At 38.1% G+C, this 16854-nt stretch overlaps 1 protein-coding gene across 2 annotated transcripts in view; it reads left to right on the forward strand.

Annotated features, from left to right (window-relative positions):
• Nucleotides 1-16854, forward strand: part of LOC108134829 — a 113729-nt gene that overhangs the window by 80016 nt on the left and 16859 nt on the right. The window contains exon 4 of one of the 2 annotated variants that reach the window (XM_041707148.1): nucleotides 6659-6681. The exons of the other annotated variant lie outside the window; for it this stretch is intronic. The gene's annotated coding sequence lies outside the window, so the exon portion shown is untranslated. The remainder of the gene's footprint in view (nucleotides 1-6658; nucleotides 6682-16854) is intronic. 2 annotated transcript variants of the gene reach the window in all.

Below are 16854 nucleotides of genomic sequence, written 5' to 3' on the forward strand. Positions count from 1 at the left end.
AGAACTAAACAAAAAATTAAAAAACAGAAAAGTTATAATTTTTTTTCATTTATTTTTCCGATTGTTCCTATGGGAGCTATATGATATAGTCGTCCGACTTTGATGAAATTTAAACCGTAAATCGGAAATATGTAACCATTACTAAATGTCGAAGAACTAAACAAAAAATTGAAAAACAGCAAAGTTATAATTTTTTTCATTTATTTTTCCGATTGTTCCTATGGGAGCTATATGCTATAGTCGTCCGATTTTGATGAAATTTAAACCGTAAATCGGAAATATTTAACCATTACTAAATGTCGAAGAACTAAATAAAAAATTAAAAAACAGCAAAGTTATAATTTTTTTTTCATTTATTTTTCCGATTGTTCCTATGGGAGCTATATGCTATAGTCGTCCGATCCGGCTCGTTCCGACTTATATACTACCTGCAATAGAAAGACAACTTTTGGGAAAGTTTCATGCAGATAGCTTTAAAACTGAGAGACTAGTTTGCATATAAACGGACGGACAGACGGACAGACGGACAGACGGACAGACGGACGGACAGACGGACAGACGGACATGGCTAGATCGACTCGCCTAGTGATGCTGATCAAGAATATATATACTTTATAGGGTCGGAGATGTCTCCTTCACTGCGTTGCAAACTTCTGACTGAAATTATAATACCCTCTGCAAGGGTATAAAAAAGACTGCTGTGATAATTACTTTGTTATTGAGCTTCTTTATTAAAGTGAGCAAAACTAAACTGAACATTCCAAAATACTTACATCTATGTGCCCCAAATATATAAACAAATTTACAATACCCAAATATATTGCTCAATTTAAATCAAGAATTTCTACGAGATTCAGAAGGAGCAAAGGTTGAGATAATTTTTTTAAACAATTTTCAATTAATTTAATTACAATTTGAGAGTGAACCTTCATGTTGGCCCCATTCACACTGTCGTCAAAGATTTCTCAAATTTATAATACTGGATATTATGGCATATAATTAGAATATTAATTCCACACACTTCCACAAACATCTTGCTTCGGAGAACTCTGGGCACTCGGTTTCGGTTTTGATGTCGTGGTAATCCGCAGCAGAAGAGCCAAAGCAAATAGACACAACAAACGAAAGCTGAACCGTAATTGGAAGGAGTCCTTTGAATGTCCTTTTAATTAACAATTATTCATCTCAGTTATGTCTCAGATACATATATGATATGTTGGGAACTCATATAAATCGCTCTCTATGGATGCAGAATAACAACAATTCAGATGGGAAATCAGGTTGTGCAAAGAGACCTTGGTGGGATAAGACCTAATATTTATTTATTTCGAAAGTATCTTGGCGAGTTTGCAGTGGCCCGCATAAAGTTTCCTCTACCGATTTTCCGATTTTCGCTCTCATTTGGCTTATCACACACAATCGAAAATTTGAACTAGAGCTCATGATAAATTGTTTGGCGATAGTAAATTCATAATTTATTTGATGCCTGCATGTTTAGCTGGGAGCACGTGTGGCACACATATTGGAAAGCGCGGTGGTGTCTGCTGTAATTGAGCATTTTTATGGTCGCTCGACAGATAATTGTGGCCCAAAGGGGCGGACTTTGGGATTGCTTGTTAATTTACTTGTCACGCACGTGCCGCTCCCATTGTCCGAGGGACTTTACTTATCTTAATGGCTACGAATGCATCACGTGTGTGTAAATGCCCCTCGGCCTTGCTGCGTCCAACGAATAAATCTCCATCCCATTTGTTGGATACAAATCCTATGTCTCCTTCAGTTTTCCGCATTTTGTAGTGGTGGTGATGTTAATGGCCAGTGCAACACATGCGCCTTTAAAACTAGAAAAAGAGGATCTGAATTTTAAAGAATGACATTTTAAATGTTGCAAATGCAAACTCTTGCAGGCAAAAAATGTATACAACAAAAAAATATGAAATTCAATTTAATAAGTTATTTTTCTTAAAAATAAACCCTTGATTAAGACACAATAATTCTACTATAACAAAACTATAAAATTTAATAAAACTAAGGAGGTACTGCCATTATTTGACTATTATTATAATTTCGAGAAATGCAAAAAATTAAAAATGTTTAACGAACATACTATTTATAATATACTATAGTATAAAATTATTATGATTATATTATAGATTATATTATAGATTTCCCTTTAAACCTAACGACCACAAAACAAGTCAATTTCAAGAAATTACTTAACTTTGCAACGAAGTGAAAAAGGCAAAATTAAAAAGTATTTTTTACTGCCTTACCAACTTCTGACTAAAAGCTCTGAAAACTTAAAGTCAGAACTGTATTTAAAATTATTTGACAGACCAATTTGTTTCTTCTGTCTGACATAAGCCGACGTCTTATAACCTTATAACATTGTTTCCAAGGCCAAGTACAGATAATGAATACATGCGCAACGAAAAATAAACGAAAAGCTACTGCACGACCTTGGCCATAGTACTCATAATTGGGACCAGAACTGAATAATGAGAGGCAACAACAGGTCCAGCTGGGAAAGCACCAGCCAGATCATCTTTAGCCACTTACTCGCCCCGAAACAAATGCCAAAACAGGTGTAAAAATGTTGCTGAAGAGTAAAAACAAATGGGGAAAATATGTTTTGACAAGGGACGACTGGGTCGGGCCCCAGTGACCCAGGCCAAGCCCAGCGACCTGAAATTATTAAATTCCGAAACGACGATTAAAAACAATGACGAAGGGGTACAAGTAGTCCAGTCCTTATCCACCGCGCTCCTTCTGTGTCCTTCTGCTGCAGGGGCTGGCACATGCAGCCCAGATGAGGCACAGCCGAGGGGTTTCGAGGCAACAGCTCGCCACAAAAATAAAATGGCCTGGGGCATCCAAAATAACAAAAGCTTGAAAAGCCATTGAAAAACGGTTTCCCAGGCCGGTCTTGACCGTTCACAGCCACATCCCCGTCCGTACACCCAAACAAAAAGGAGACTTTTTCCTAGGTTATGCATAAAAAAAAATAAAAAAAATTGCCTACCTTTTTTTTTTTTTTTTTTTATTACTGTTTTTTAAGGCCACTGTGTTAGTCCATTGGAGAAATATCAGTTTTATAGACATTATTTCTACTTCTAAGGTAATGTCTAGACTAAAGTTTAGAGCCATTGTTTCTTTATGTTTGATTCATTATAGAATACTAAAAATAAATAATTTAGAGAAAAATCAAATATTATATCATCAAAATTTACTTATAAGAACTAAATTCAATCATGTAGCGAAGCGAATATACTCCAATTCCAGGAGTTTTATAAGTATTATTCACTTTTTTTAAACCTTAGGTCATAAATGGACTAAAATGTGTAGGTCATATATTCCTAATCTTATAGCGATTAATGGTCTTAGCGCCCTTTTTAGGTAGTTTTTTTTCTGGGTGTAGCCACATACAACGCCACATTCCCATGGGCATGTCCCCAGAGCTCATGTCAGCGTGGGCCTCTTTTTTGCCCGGGTCGCTCTCTCGGGTTGAAGCGATAAGCCTAGAAATGTTACAACTGATTGGGACAGAAGCGGACAGCAGGACGAGATTCGGAGGAAGCGGATGTGGATGTGGAAGTAGATGTAGATGTGGAAATGTGGATGTGGATGTGGATGTGGATGTGGAAGAAAACCAAACCAAACCGGCCAAATGCTTCATTTATACCCAAATCTCTAGAGTCTAGAGTCATAAAGACTCGGCTTTGCTCGACTTTTTAAAGTATTTCTTTATTGACTGGCCATGAGCCCAAAGATCTGCGCGATACAAAGGAGTCAAATTGGTTCTGACATCGCATTGGGCATTCAACAGATATTCCCATTTTGTACACAGAGTGACATAAAGGTTTCGCAAGTCAAATGTCGATTCGCATTACTGTCCCCTCGTTTTGTGCTCCTTATTTTCTTTTTTTTTTTTCAAGCTTGTTCATTGTTTGCAGTTTTTTTGATATTTTTTTTTGGGTGGTTGGGGACTCTGGCAGGAGCCAGAAATATTTTCAATAAAATATTTAATCTAACGGTTTAATGCTTCTTTATAATCATTGAGTAACATAAAACATATCACTACTTTTATTCATTTTTCAGAATAGAATACTTGTTGATCCTACTTATTTGTTTAATGCTCATTTTTGGTGGCCTAAAATATATTAAAAAATATTACAAATTATTGCTCTATTAAAATCAGTAGGGGTTATTTATTAGTTGTTGTTTATAGTTGTTGATGCATTGCATTGTTGGCACAACACTTTTATCAGAATAAAAAAAAGGAAATGGTCCCTCAGCTTGTGCACTAGCAGCCAGCTTAATACCCCTATCGAGGGAAACAAAGTGAATTAAATCGAGTGCATCTTGTTGACGGAACATGCACTTGTACTTACTATATATATATATAGACGTATATATAGAACAAGTCTCGCATTTATCCATGTGGCAGAAAGGCGCAGAACTGGAGACAGGTGCCGTGGTTGAGTGCGCACTCGCTGACGTTGACTTTGCTGCGTGGACGAGAAAAGCGTGCTTCCTGTGGCGCGGAGATGGCAATTGTTGTGCTGTCAGCTAGAAAACTACTTTCAAGCTCGACTCGAGAAACTTTTGTTTTGCTCCTTTGTTCTGGCTGCTAAATTTTCGTGGGTAAACATCCAATCGGATCTGCTCCTCAATCTGGCTTGTCTGGCAAACAAATTTTAGTAAGAGAAACTAAATAGCAATAAAACCATTTCCGACTCTGTACAACCAAAAGTTAATAGATTTTCAACATAATGTTGTGACATAATCATATTTACAAACCAATCAATTTGGCTTAAAACTTTATTAACTTTGTTCAAGCATCGTAATTAAATTATTGTTATTTAATAATGTTTGTACTTAAAATGTTTGAAACCATATTATTTTCTCAAACCACTTAATATTCACTTGGCATTTAACTTTACCAACCATGTTCAAAAATCATATTCACAGCAGCTTTTAAAAATATTTATATTTTTAACCTCTGTAACAATTTAAATCCAGAGTGTTATTGATCAGCATAACCAGGCGAGTTGACATAACCAAATCAATCTGTTCGTTTATTTTCTCCTAACGACTCACTTTACATTTTAAGGACGAAATGAAACTTCTGCCATTGTCCTTTTCTATTTGCCACCAGATCAGGTTCGTTAATAAAATAACAACAATGAAAGCAGTATACGATTACACTCTGACTGCTTTGATACAAATTATGTTGCAGCGGTAAAATTCAAATAAAACATTTATGGTTATTTTCTAGAAAAGTTATATTGATATTGACAATGCAAACTTGGTCCGCCGCGAAAACATTTTTCTACCTTTCAAAAAAAGTGGTGGCGATAGAATTTCACGATTTTCGTGAACGACACTCGGTGGTGGGGGGGGATACTGCCAAAAATTTTTCAACGTTGGCAAATCTAATATCTGGGTACTCGATGTGTACCGACCGCCTAAAAAGTGGGCTTGAAGGTGGGGTTTAGGGGGCGTGGCAAAGCAAAATGCGTAAGCAGAAAAGTTTTGCAGCACACACACACACCGGCACACACACACAAATGGATTTCCCAAAACAGTTTTGGGGTACATAAATCTAAATGAGCTTAGCGTGTGTAACGTCGCTGGAAAAAGAGATTTATTGTTTGATTCTGCAGTTTCCACGCCCCCGAACATTCACGCTTTCACCTCCGCCCAATCATTTTTGCACCTTTACTCGTATTCATTTCTGTCGGACCTCGAGGCATTGGGTGAACCGAATGTTTATGGATTTCGCTATTTAGCTTGGTTGACATCCCCGATTCCGGAGATACAAGTATTGAAGCCCTTCCTCCCTTGCACTGTAAAGAATTCTTACTTTTCACAGTGTAAAAGCAAATTGCTTTATTACTATGAATCCATGATAAGACTTATTGCATGGAGATTTAGTTTTGAACAATTTAATTTTTTAACGTTTTCAATCAAATTAAAAAGTACACTTGATTAACTAACCATATATTTAAAAATCAATGGATGTATGTCACTAAGTCGTGTGGATAATATAGACACCTTACCAATCGGTGAAAAACATTTATACATGGACATATTTACATATTTACTTAAAAAAAAACTTCAAACTGAGGAAAGATTTTTAGGGAGTTTGGCTTTTGCCCCAACCCAACCTTCCCTATTCTATATTTAGATTTCCGTTTAGCCCAAACCAGCAGTTTTTTACGCTCCCTTGGGTGCGGCAGATTTATAAAAAGATATAGAATTTCACTGCAGGCAGTTCCACGTGTATGTGAAAGTCAATGAAGGTTTTTTTTTCTAGGTTCTTTTTGCTAATTTTGTTTTGAAAAGAGTTGTATTTTCTTGAACGAGGGCCCCACGGGAATTTTCACTGCTCGGCTGGCTGCCGGAGGTCCCCTAAAGCCTGTCGAATTTATGAATTTTATTATGGTCTCGAAAGCATAAAACATTTAAATAAGCACCGCGATGCCATCAATATTGATATTTATTGCCGTGCTGTGCAGGTATTGTTTTTTTGAGAGCCTGTGAAATGGACTTTAATCACAATACCCGGAATCCAATTTTATATTTGTTATTGTCAACCTACGCTTCTCACACGTTCAAACTGATTAAATCATACCCTTCTTTGTTTATTTTGCAGATCACCGGGTTCTTGTTAAATGGGTAAGTTATCCAACAAACACAAATTCTGGAGATATTTAAACTTATTTAGACATTGTCAGTCAAGAAGGCCCATAGAAAAAGTTATGCTAATTTATGACAACTTTCCTTAAATCTAACTTGACTTTAACTTAAACTTGCATTTGAAACTTAACTTCAAAGTTAAAATGTTACGTAACTTAAAAAAACTAAGAACTTTACTTGGAATTTTACTTAAAAGTATAAAAAGAACTAATTTTTATGAAATCAAAAGTGTCGTGATGAAATCGCATCAATCAACCACAATTACAGTCATTTGCAATTATCTTCAAAAACAACAAAGTTATAAAACTTTTGCGCATCGTTAGACGCCACTTTACCCATTCGATTTTGTTAATGTTTCTGGGCCAATTTTCTATGGCATTCTGCACTTCTTTTGCTAACCCTTTTGCACTCGCAATTGCCCCACATTGGCACCAACTTTTTTCTTCGTCTTCGCTTTTTTTTTTTTTTTTTTTTTTGTGTTATACACTCATTACCGCCCACTTCCTTTGGCCCCATACATTGCAAGCGTATTATTCGTCTTTGGAGTTCCACGGAAAATAATTAACATGTCAGTTCGGTTTGCTCGTAAAACTTTTGCACACACAAACGCACACACACAAACGCATACACATACAATGGCACGCAAACTTCCGCCCACACACAGGCAAAAACAAAAAAAAAATAAATAAAATAAAAAAAAAATAGAAGTGTTTTGTCGCGTTGTGTTCCGCTTGCCAGAGTTAAAGAACAGAAACGAGAGAAATTCCGGTAAAAATTTCTTTTTCAAGAAAATTTTCTGCATTTTAATGGCTAAAATGTGTAAGAAATCAAAACATGCAATATAAGAAAGCAGGCCGAGCAAAGTAATTTGACCAAAACAACAAGAACAGCAAAAAATATGCTCTGAAACCATTCTTGCATCCACAACAACAAGAAGTGGCTACAAATAGCCATCAAAAGTTGAAAAAAAAAGTACAACCACAAAGTGGGAAAAGAGTGAAACTAATTGCAAAATTAGCTAGCTTTAAGAAAATTTATGCTTTAAAAAGAAAGGTAACAGAGAGGAAAAAGCTTTGTTCAAAGGAACTATTTTTTCACTATGTTAGTGAAAAGATCAATTTAATCGTGGACATCTATTTGCATTGCCTTTTCTTATTTATGATTTGTTTTTGTTTTTTTTTTAAATGAAAATATGTTGATTTGTTTAAAATAACTAAAATAAAACACATACAAATTGTATAAATTTAAACTGATTGTTTTTAAATTTTTAAAACAAGTCTAAGCATTAACCGATTTTTTTATAGCATACTTTTTTTTGCTGCAAAATGTGATTTAACTTTTAAATTGAGTGGGAAGGGGGCTACTTGTTGTGTTTAAGAATTTATATACTTTTTAGGATTGAAAACGCTTCCTGTTACGTATATATATATATTATGCAAATTTGACCAGATTGTTGCTATCGATGGTGGGTTATTTTGTCCTCATGCGGTCGAAACTAGAATTTGTGGCGATAGTATACGACTATTGAGGCACATTCTCCTCTGGTGTATGTAAATATATGTTTATTTTACATGACCCCTTCCAACAATGGCTTTGGAAAGTGTGCGAAAAACAACTTAGAACTTTGTGTGGCCGCGAAGGTTTTCAATCACGGCTTGAATTTCACGTTATGAACATCCCCAACTCACCGGTCTTACCTCCTTTGCCCTTCTTGGCCCTCCTTTTGGCGTGGCTAATAAGATTCACTCGACTTTTGCCGGGGCGCACTCTCTCGCACACTCGCACACTCGCACACCCGCAAACTCACACACTCGCACTCTGTCGCTCTCTTGATGGCACTTTGCATGCAAATTGCGTTCTATTTGCATACTTTTTGCAGCACTGGGATGCATATGCATGTGCGCGTGCAGACGTACGTACACAGATAAAAAACTCAGTTTAATATCAATTTAATATTCGCAAATCAAATAGATATTTACATGTCCCCTAACTTTTTTGATGAGTGAATCGTATCGTTGAGGATACGTGCCTCCGCTCAAGATATCTCGTTCCTTATCCGTCGAAATGTGATCACAGACAAATATCTGACGTAAGAAACACAGTAGGTGGGTCAAAGGACCAAGTTTGATCCCCACTGCTGCCAGATAAGTTTTATTTTTACTTAACTGCTGGATCATATTTTCTGTGCTGGGATCTTTTAATACATTTAAAAGATTATTAGAATTTTTTTAAGAGCAGCACAAAAGCAATTGTTAAGTTAATGAAACATGTTTTTGTTTCATTAATTGTTATTAATTATGTATTTTAAAAGTGACTAAAATAAAAATTCAAAAAAAATAAAAATTACTCTGCGCTTGCCTTCAAGTTTATGTCAAAACCACAGTTTTTTAAGCTGCGATTTTTTAATCGGTTGCTTTTAATCGTTTCTTTTTAACAAATATATTCGGTTATTCTAAAAAAAAAAAAAATTTTTTTTAATTTATGACTAGGCATTTACTAATCAAGTAAAAATTTCAAGAAACTCGACAATTATTTTTGGGCTAATTTTCAATTCTTGTAGATTTTAGCGACCCCTCTGTATATTATATACTTTTGTTTTGTGTGTATGTATGTGGCATATTATGTGTAGCCAGGCACTTATACTGCATTGTCTGAGTGCGACTGGATGAGTGTGACTGTGAGTGTCCCCGATCCCCCGATTTTTTTTGTTGTCATAATGAAGCGCAAGCGTAAAAATCACCATCACCTCAGATGAGCGGTTCAGTTAAATTAAATCCAGTGAGAGTTTTAAAGTTGACATTGGCAGTCAAATTTGTGGGTGCTAATACTGACAAGCGTAAAAAACTTGGCTTATAAAGTTTTTGATCTGCTACAGAGGTTCATAGAAAATGGCACGGATGTCTGACATTAATCCCTGTTCCGAACTTTTTAAGGGTCTGAGGTTCTGAAAGATCAAAAACAGCTTCCTGCTGCTCAAAATAAACCTGTTTCTGAGTACGATTAAGCCCATTTGGTTGCTCCATGAATAACACTTATATAAATAGGCTTTTCGCCCTTCATGCGATGCGTTAAAGGCAGAAAAGCTGAAAAGTTACGCTATGCTGTATGAGTATTCTATGATTCGCACAATACATCAGCCCTCGCGAGTGCCTTCAAACTTTCCATCCTGACGAGGACAACAAACTGCAGTCACTTTGTTTGCCCTGGCCACACTACTGAGTGGAGTAGAAGTACAAGTAGAAGTAGAAGTGCCAGTGCTAGTGAACTTTTGCAAACTGCTCCCATTCAAAACTGGGTGGTGGTGTGGTGGTGTGGTAGTGTGGTGCTTCCTTGACTGGCCTCGCGCTGCTAAGTTTACCCCAAGTTGTTTCCAACATTTGCTCTGCTCCGAGAAATTGAGAAACTGAGAAATGGTCTACCGGAGAAATGGAGAAAGCTGAGAAACTGAAAACTTTTGGCGCCAGCTTAGCGGCGCTCAACTTTTAGCATTTTCCCCATTTTGGCAGGACTCTCAAGCGCTCATTTGTTAAGTTTACTGGCAGCCCGAGTCTAAAATGCGGTGGTGGAATCGTATATAGTAGTGGCCTAAATGTATGCAGGGGAGCAAAGTAGGCGGGAAGACGGAAGGCGGAAGAATGGGGCATGGCAGACAAAGGCTCTGTTCTTCGTTGGGCTTCCTGCCTACAATATGGCATATGGCATATGCCACATGCCACATGCCATATGCCATATGCATATGCACATAAATTTTGTTGCATTTCAAGTATTGCACAGTGGCGGAGCCCAGAACTCGGGGACGACGACGACGATGACGATGATGACGACGACGACTGGCTCAGCTCGAAAGGACTCTCAACCACTCAAAGGATGGCAAACAGAGCCGGCATACACATCACTTGACTGCATGTGCCCTGGAAAGTGAGTTGCATTGGGCTGCTCTCTGCTCAGTTTAGTTCAGTTTTAGTGGGTTTGTCTAGCTTGTCTGCTTGTTCGCCATGTCGCCATGTCTCCCTGACTCCCTGTCTTCCAGTCTCCCAATCTGTTTGTCTACTTGTCGTGCACGTACGTAAGCCAACCGAATTTGTCCATTACAATTGCATCCGAGCCCAATTTCGCATTCCCGCTGCGCGGCAATATGAATCGAACCCGGAGCCGAGGAAAGATAACATTTTCCGCAACTAGAGACTAGAGTTAGTTCAAGAGTTGGCAGATAAAGTTGCTCCAGAAATGATGGGTTCGGCTCTCAGTTTTGGGGGAGGCTCTTGTTGGCACAGTGGGAAATAGCATAATTGAGGCTTCCATGGCACAATCTTTATTGTGTTGTGTCAAGGCTTTGAAACGTGGCCTTTATAAAATATTCAGTCTATTGAGTTGGAAAGAGATAAGTTATCTGTATCATCATTTATTTAAGTAACAACTCTTTGGAACTCTAAAGCTTACGGATAACTCAGATCCTTTATGTCTACACTCTGAGATAGAAATTACAGAAAGGGAAGGCTCACCTCTAAAAGCTTAAAATTGTATTTCCATGGTCTATACAATCGAAAAATCCTATAAAATAAATTTAAAATTCGATAAAGCGACAGGAATTGTTCAGTCAAGTGTGTGAACAAAAAGAGCAGACCGGAATAAATCGCAATCAAACAAGAAAATAATCTATAATTCAGTTTCCCGACTATAAAATACCTGCAACCCACTGGCCTGTTACAAAAAGTGTTGCCTGCACGCAGGCGCAAAATGGTAACTTTGGGGTGGTCAACACCCACAAAATGGATACAAGTTATTCAATTGATTTAGATTTATTTCAAATAAACGCTAAGCTTCAATCTTTAATTTTGTTGGATATTTTCAACGTCTACTCCGCTGCGCTACAAAGCACTAAGCTGAATTATAAAACCCCCTGCGCTAGGGTATAATTATAATACACAGAAGCAGACAACAATGAGCCTGCGACGGCAGCACCTGATACAATCAAACTTTGTTTGGATGAAAATAGATTAAAACTGCAGGAAGCGTCAAAGCGCATGAGAACAAGGACTTCAAAGGAGGCGAGTCGCCGGGATTCTGCAGTTTCCAGGGATGTAAGAGGATGCAGGGGGGGAATGCATGTCCATTCACGTTACTTTGCAACAGGATGTTGCATCGATTGAATGGTCTAGTTGTAGGTTGGCTAGCTTCACTTCTGCTCTTGTTTTTGTAATTGCTCTCGGAATAGGATTGTGCATCTAGTTTCAATTCAAAGAGAGCTCCCCCGAGGAGCATGTGGCCCTATTGCTATCCGTTGCTTTTTGCCACTAATAGCAACACTTTTGCACATGTGCTTTGGTGTTTTCTGTTCAATAAGCAAGTTTTTGGGCACCCCTGGTCTGGTTTTACACTGGAGACCGGATGTGGGTGGTTTGGTTGCTAGCCATCGAACTTGCCCCCGGACGGAAAATGCACGAGATGTTGCTGCGAAGATTAGAAAAAACAGAGATGTCGGCCAGTGTTCTGACATCCCCTTCTGATTTGAACTTGTAGCAAAAAAAAAAACTGTCAGTTTTTCTGACTGTCCATAAATGACGTAAACATCAAGTGGGGAGGGGAACTCAGTGAAAAGATAACTCATGTGGCCCAAATTAATTTTTTTTTTTTGTTTGTAAAATTGATAACTTGATGTTGGGAGCAAATCACCAGGATTAGAATGCTTTCATATAATATTAGTGTTGGGGATGTTGTTTGATATTAAAAACGTTGAAACTGTAATAGTTTTTATCGATATATTGATCGTCAAAATTATATTGATGTTCTGTCGTCAGAAATGATATTTAAAATTTGATAGTTGTAAGGATATTTTTCGATACAAAGTAATTTAGCTCGATTTATCATAACGTGCTTTTCATTTCGTTATGCATCCCTAGACAGCCCCTAAGATATTTAAGCTATTACCCAACACTGTGTCACTTTCCATGGCTCCCTGGACGAACTGGAACATTTCCTGTCCTGTTGCCTTCCGCTTTACGGCGCGCATCTTTGACCGAACGTCTTAATTTTCTTGAAAGTCGTTTTATAGTTGTTAAGTCCGACCCCCCCATCCATTTGTTCCACTTCGCTCTGCGGAACGTGAAAGGCGGAGCGGCAAACCCTTTTGGTCGCTCGACTCCTTCGCCACTTCCTCCACCTTTTGTGTGCTCAAATCTCGAGACAATAATTTTTATGGCATAAAATTTTAGTTCTGCTCTTACTTTTTCCTTCGCTGTGTGTATGTGTGTATGTCTGTATGGCGATGTGGCGGAGATGACGGCAAATGGATGATGAGGGGATATGAGAAGGAAGGGACAATCGTGCCTTGTCGCCATGTAAAACCAAAGTAAATTGCCATTTTTTCTGAGCACTTATTTTTTACTGCTCGGTGAGGCTGGGAAGGCAGGAAAGTGACACAAGTGGCTTGCGTCAGGGGCTTAGAGCTTAGCTTCACAGTTTCGGTCTGTCTAACTGACAAGTACACTGAAAGGAAAGCGATTTACCAAATTAAGAACATGCGCACACTCACCTTGTCGAAAATCAGACATGAAGACTATGGCAGACAGAAAAAAAAATTGTATGATATGATGAGTTTCTTTTATACTTTACATATCATTTTGGACCAGAACTTGGTATCTTTGTTATTTTAGAAATGTAATAAAGATATTTTCAAAATTAGTACTTTTATAATAATAACAAAATTCTTGAGTATTATTTTAATATAAAAATATACATATTTTATGAAAAATATAAAAATATACATATTATATGAAAAATATGTGTAAGTAGTATTATTAGAATCAGCTAAACAAAAAATGTTATAAGAAAGCAGTGGGAATCGAACGTGACCCATTTTTACGGCAGCTTGTTATTTAGTAGCAACATTTCGTATGTAAGATGTGAGAGAGGAAACGCTATTTATTTTAATATTATTAATGTTTCGAAAAGTATGAATATGTAAAATATTATTATCTATCATTTTTTTTCGCAAAATATTTTAAGAAACGTTCTTAAAACAAAGTGAAGATAAATGAGTGATCTATTAGAAAATTTTATTTCAGTTTTTATTTTTCTCTATGTTGGTGTTTGTTTTTTTTGTTAGTGTTGGCAAATAGAAAGAAGTTTCTCAGACCCACAGTTGCTGCCACAGAACTTTGAAGTTCAGAGAGCTTCGAGAGCTGCGACAGCCATTTGTCGCGTCTAGACGGCGCTCCTTTGATATTCGCAATAGAAAAAACTGAAAAAAAACGGAGAAAACTAAAAGAACTTGGAGTGGGCCGAGGAATCGTCGGTGTTACCGCGCTAAGACAAACAACAATGGTCAGAAGCGGCAGGCCAGACACTAAGTAATAAGCCGTGCGTAGTTGGGCTTCTTATTCAGCTTTGTCGACAAAGGCAAAATGGATGCCACGCCCACGCCCACAAGTCCATAAGGACCAACACCTCCACCCTCCTCCCACCGCCAACCGCCTGCAACGGAGCGTTAAATGTTCTCCTAATTTTGCGCAAAAGACTGTAAGAGGGTGGCTCAATTGAATTGAATGGCTCAGTGCTGCGAGCTTTATAAGAAAAAGCCATCATCGTCTGGGTGTAATGGGGACGACACTCTCGTTTAAAAGTGCCACACCTCAAGTTTTAGCCGCAAATCTGTTTTCCGTAGAGTCAACTTGGGTGACTATCTCTTTCCTTGGTCCACTTAACCATCGTTTTGCTAAATTGTCCTTCTTTTATTCGTTTATTTATTATATTTATTTGCCGGAATCAATACCTTTATCAATAATCAATAATAATTTCCGCTTAATATTTTTGAAGCTTAAAAAAAGGTACTTAAAGCGGTTAATATATGACCTATTAGAATATGTATTTTCCTTTTTCAATTAATTTTTTTTTAACGAAATTAATTTTGATTAATATTTTAAAAGCTAAAAAAATGACTTAAAACAATATTATCTAGAAAGATATTTTAAAAGTATTTCTGTTCGTTCTACTTTTTACACACCAGATTCATAGAAGCTATGTATTTAGTATGTGTAAAAAAGTAATAAGTGTAGACTGTTAAATTCATAGATTCTACATTTTAAAAAGTATTAAATGGACTCAATAATACATATACTTTAAAGCGTGTGAACGAAGAAAGTTGATTTGATCAATACAGCCGGTATTTTTGGATCCTTACTTTCAATCTTAAGAGTTAAGTAAAGTGTCTAGCAGATATGTATTTATTTCGAGAGCCATACCATTTTTAAAAGAACCAACGATCCATTCTCATGCATTTTTATCTCTTACCTTTGGTCTTTTTAATTGCAAAATTTGTTGGAAATTATTTTATTATCAGTTGTAATGGAGACTTTCTACGGGACAGCTCTGTGGGCCGGCATTCACCTTCAAATGCCAGCTGCCGCTGGGTTGCCTAATGAATATAAAGGGAGCTTTTTTTTGGGGATTGCAATTGGACTTGGAAGCCGTCTTGCCGTGGCAGACAAACTAAGCCGTTGGGCGGAAATTAGCAGATACACAGATAAATGCTGCAGCTCCTCCTGGCTTGGCCTATTACCAACTGGCCAGAAGCCTGGCCAAAACTGAAACTGCAGCTGCAGCTGCAGCTGCAGAGCACCATTATTTCTATTTGTTGAAAGTAAGATAACTGCCTCTGCAAGTGGCCGAAAAAATGCAAGAGTTTTCGAGGAAGGAACTTTGTTTTCATCGAAATTGAATTGCTTCAAGGTTTTAACATAGGCATCATGGATTATCCAACGACCTGCTTTCATTTACTCGGCCAATCGAACTTTATCCATATTTGTGCGTGTCATTGTCATAATGGATTAACACGTGTCCATCGATTACGATCGCTTCAAATGAAAATTGCGCTGGTAATGAGGCGATTCGACACATTTGTAAGGTAAATGTTCAACAAATGTGGACAGCATAATAAGTTTTGGGTTTGGTCTAGGAGGAGGCGTTGGTAAATGCACTTTTTACACACCCCGCAGCTGTCGACAAAATGAAAATGTATTTTCACGAGTCCACATAATGCCAAGGACTTATCATCGGCCAGACAAGTGGACATCTCAGCGGTTGGTTGGTAATTTGGTGTGGCAGGGGGAGGTTACTAGGAGTGCTGGAGTGCTGGATCTACTGGAATTATCCATTAATAGGCGTTGTGTGCTCCTGACGATGAATTCATAAATAAAGAATATATGTGTCTGCCCCGTCCGGCCTAATGGGCCAAGCTGTGAGAGGGGACGTGGCGGCTTTGTGGAAATTACACTGTCCATATCCAATACGTTATGATTGATGCAAAGTTCGGTTTGGCTCCGTTCAGTTCAGTTCAGTTCAGTTCAGTTCCCGCTCATATATGTATGTCCACGTTTGCATGTACGTGTTTTATCATTATGCACACTGAGCACATGGTATAATGCGTGCTGTTAAGCGCGTGGGTCGGTTATCGGGTGGTTTTTGATGGGGGGCACAGAGCTCATAGCTCGGAGCTCATAGCTCGAAACTCGGAGCTCGCTTCATAGGTCGGAGGTCAAAGTGTGAGGCATCACAGAGAGCTCTCTGTGGTCAGGTCACATGACGTAAGCACCACACTACACAGAGTATATGCCGGGCCAAAACAAATTAAATTGTATTACAAAAATGGCGCACGGTGAATGGAGAATGGCGAATGGAGAATGGCGAATGGAGAATGGCGTTCCCCGTTCGCTATTCGCAAAATGGCAACGCAGTTGCGTGTAATATCTCGTGCGAATGTGGGACCGGTGTTGGCTGACGTGTGAGTGAGTAAGTGCATCGTAAATGAGTGGCACAATATTGAGCACCACGCCCGCCCGTTAACGATTTAAGCATAGAAATTCATAACGTCAGGGCCATTTGCTTACCAAGGCAGGACGAAAGGACGGCAGGATGGCAGGATGGCAGGATATCAGAGTGGCAGAATGGCAGGACCCTCCATCAGTTATTCAATGCGACAATCTGTGGGGGGGATGGGCTGCAGAGCTCACTCGTTGGCTCGGCAGGTAAATTATGCTGATATTATTTAAAATGAACTATAAACCGCTGAAATAATGCGGAAAGTACCCTGCCAATGTGGCTGAAATGCGGAGGAAATTATGCAATCAGTAAACTCTTAAAAAAAAATATATTATC

The sequence above is a fragment of the Drosophila elegans genome, unplaced genomic scaffold (assembly GCF_018152505.1).
Source record: "Drosophila elegans isolate 14027-0461.03 unplaced genomic scaffold, ASM1815250v1 contig_149, whole genome shotgun sequence".
Classification (NCBI taxonomy): Eukaryota; Metazoa; Arthropoda; class Insecta; order Diptera; family Drosophilidae; genus Drosophila; species Drosophila elegans.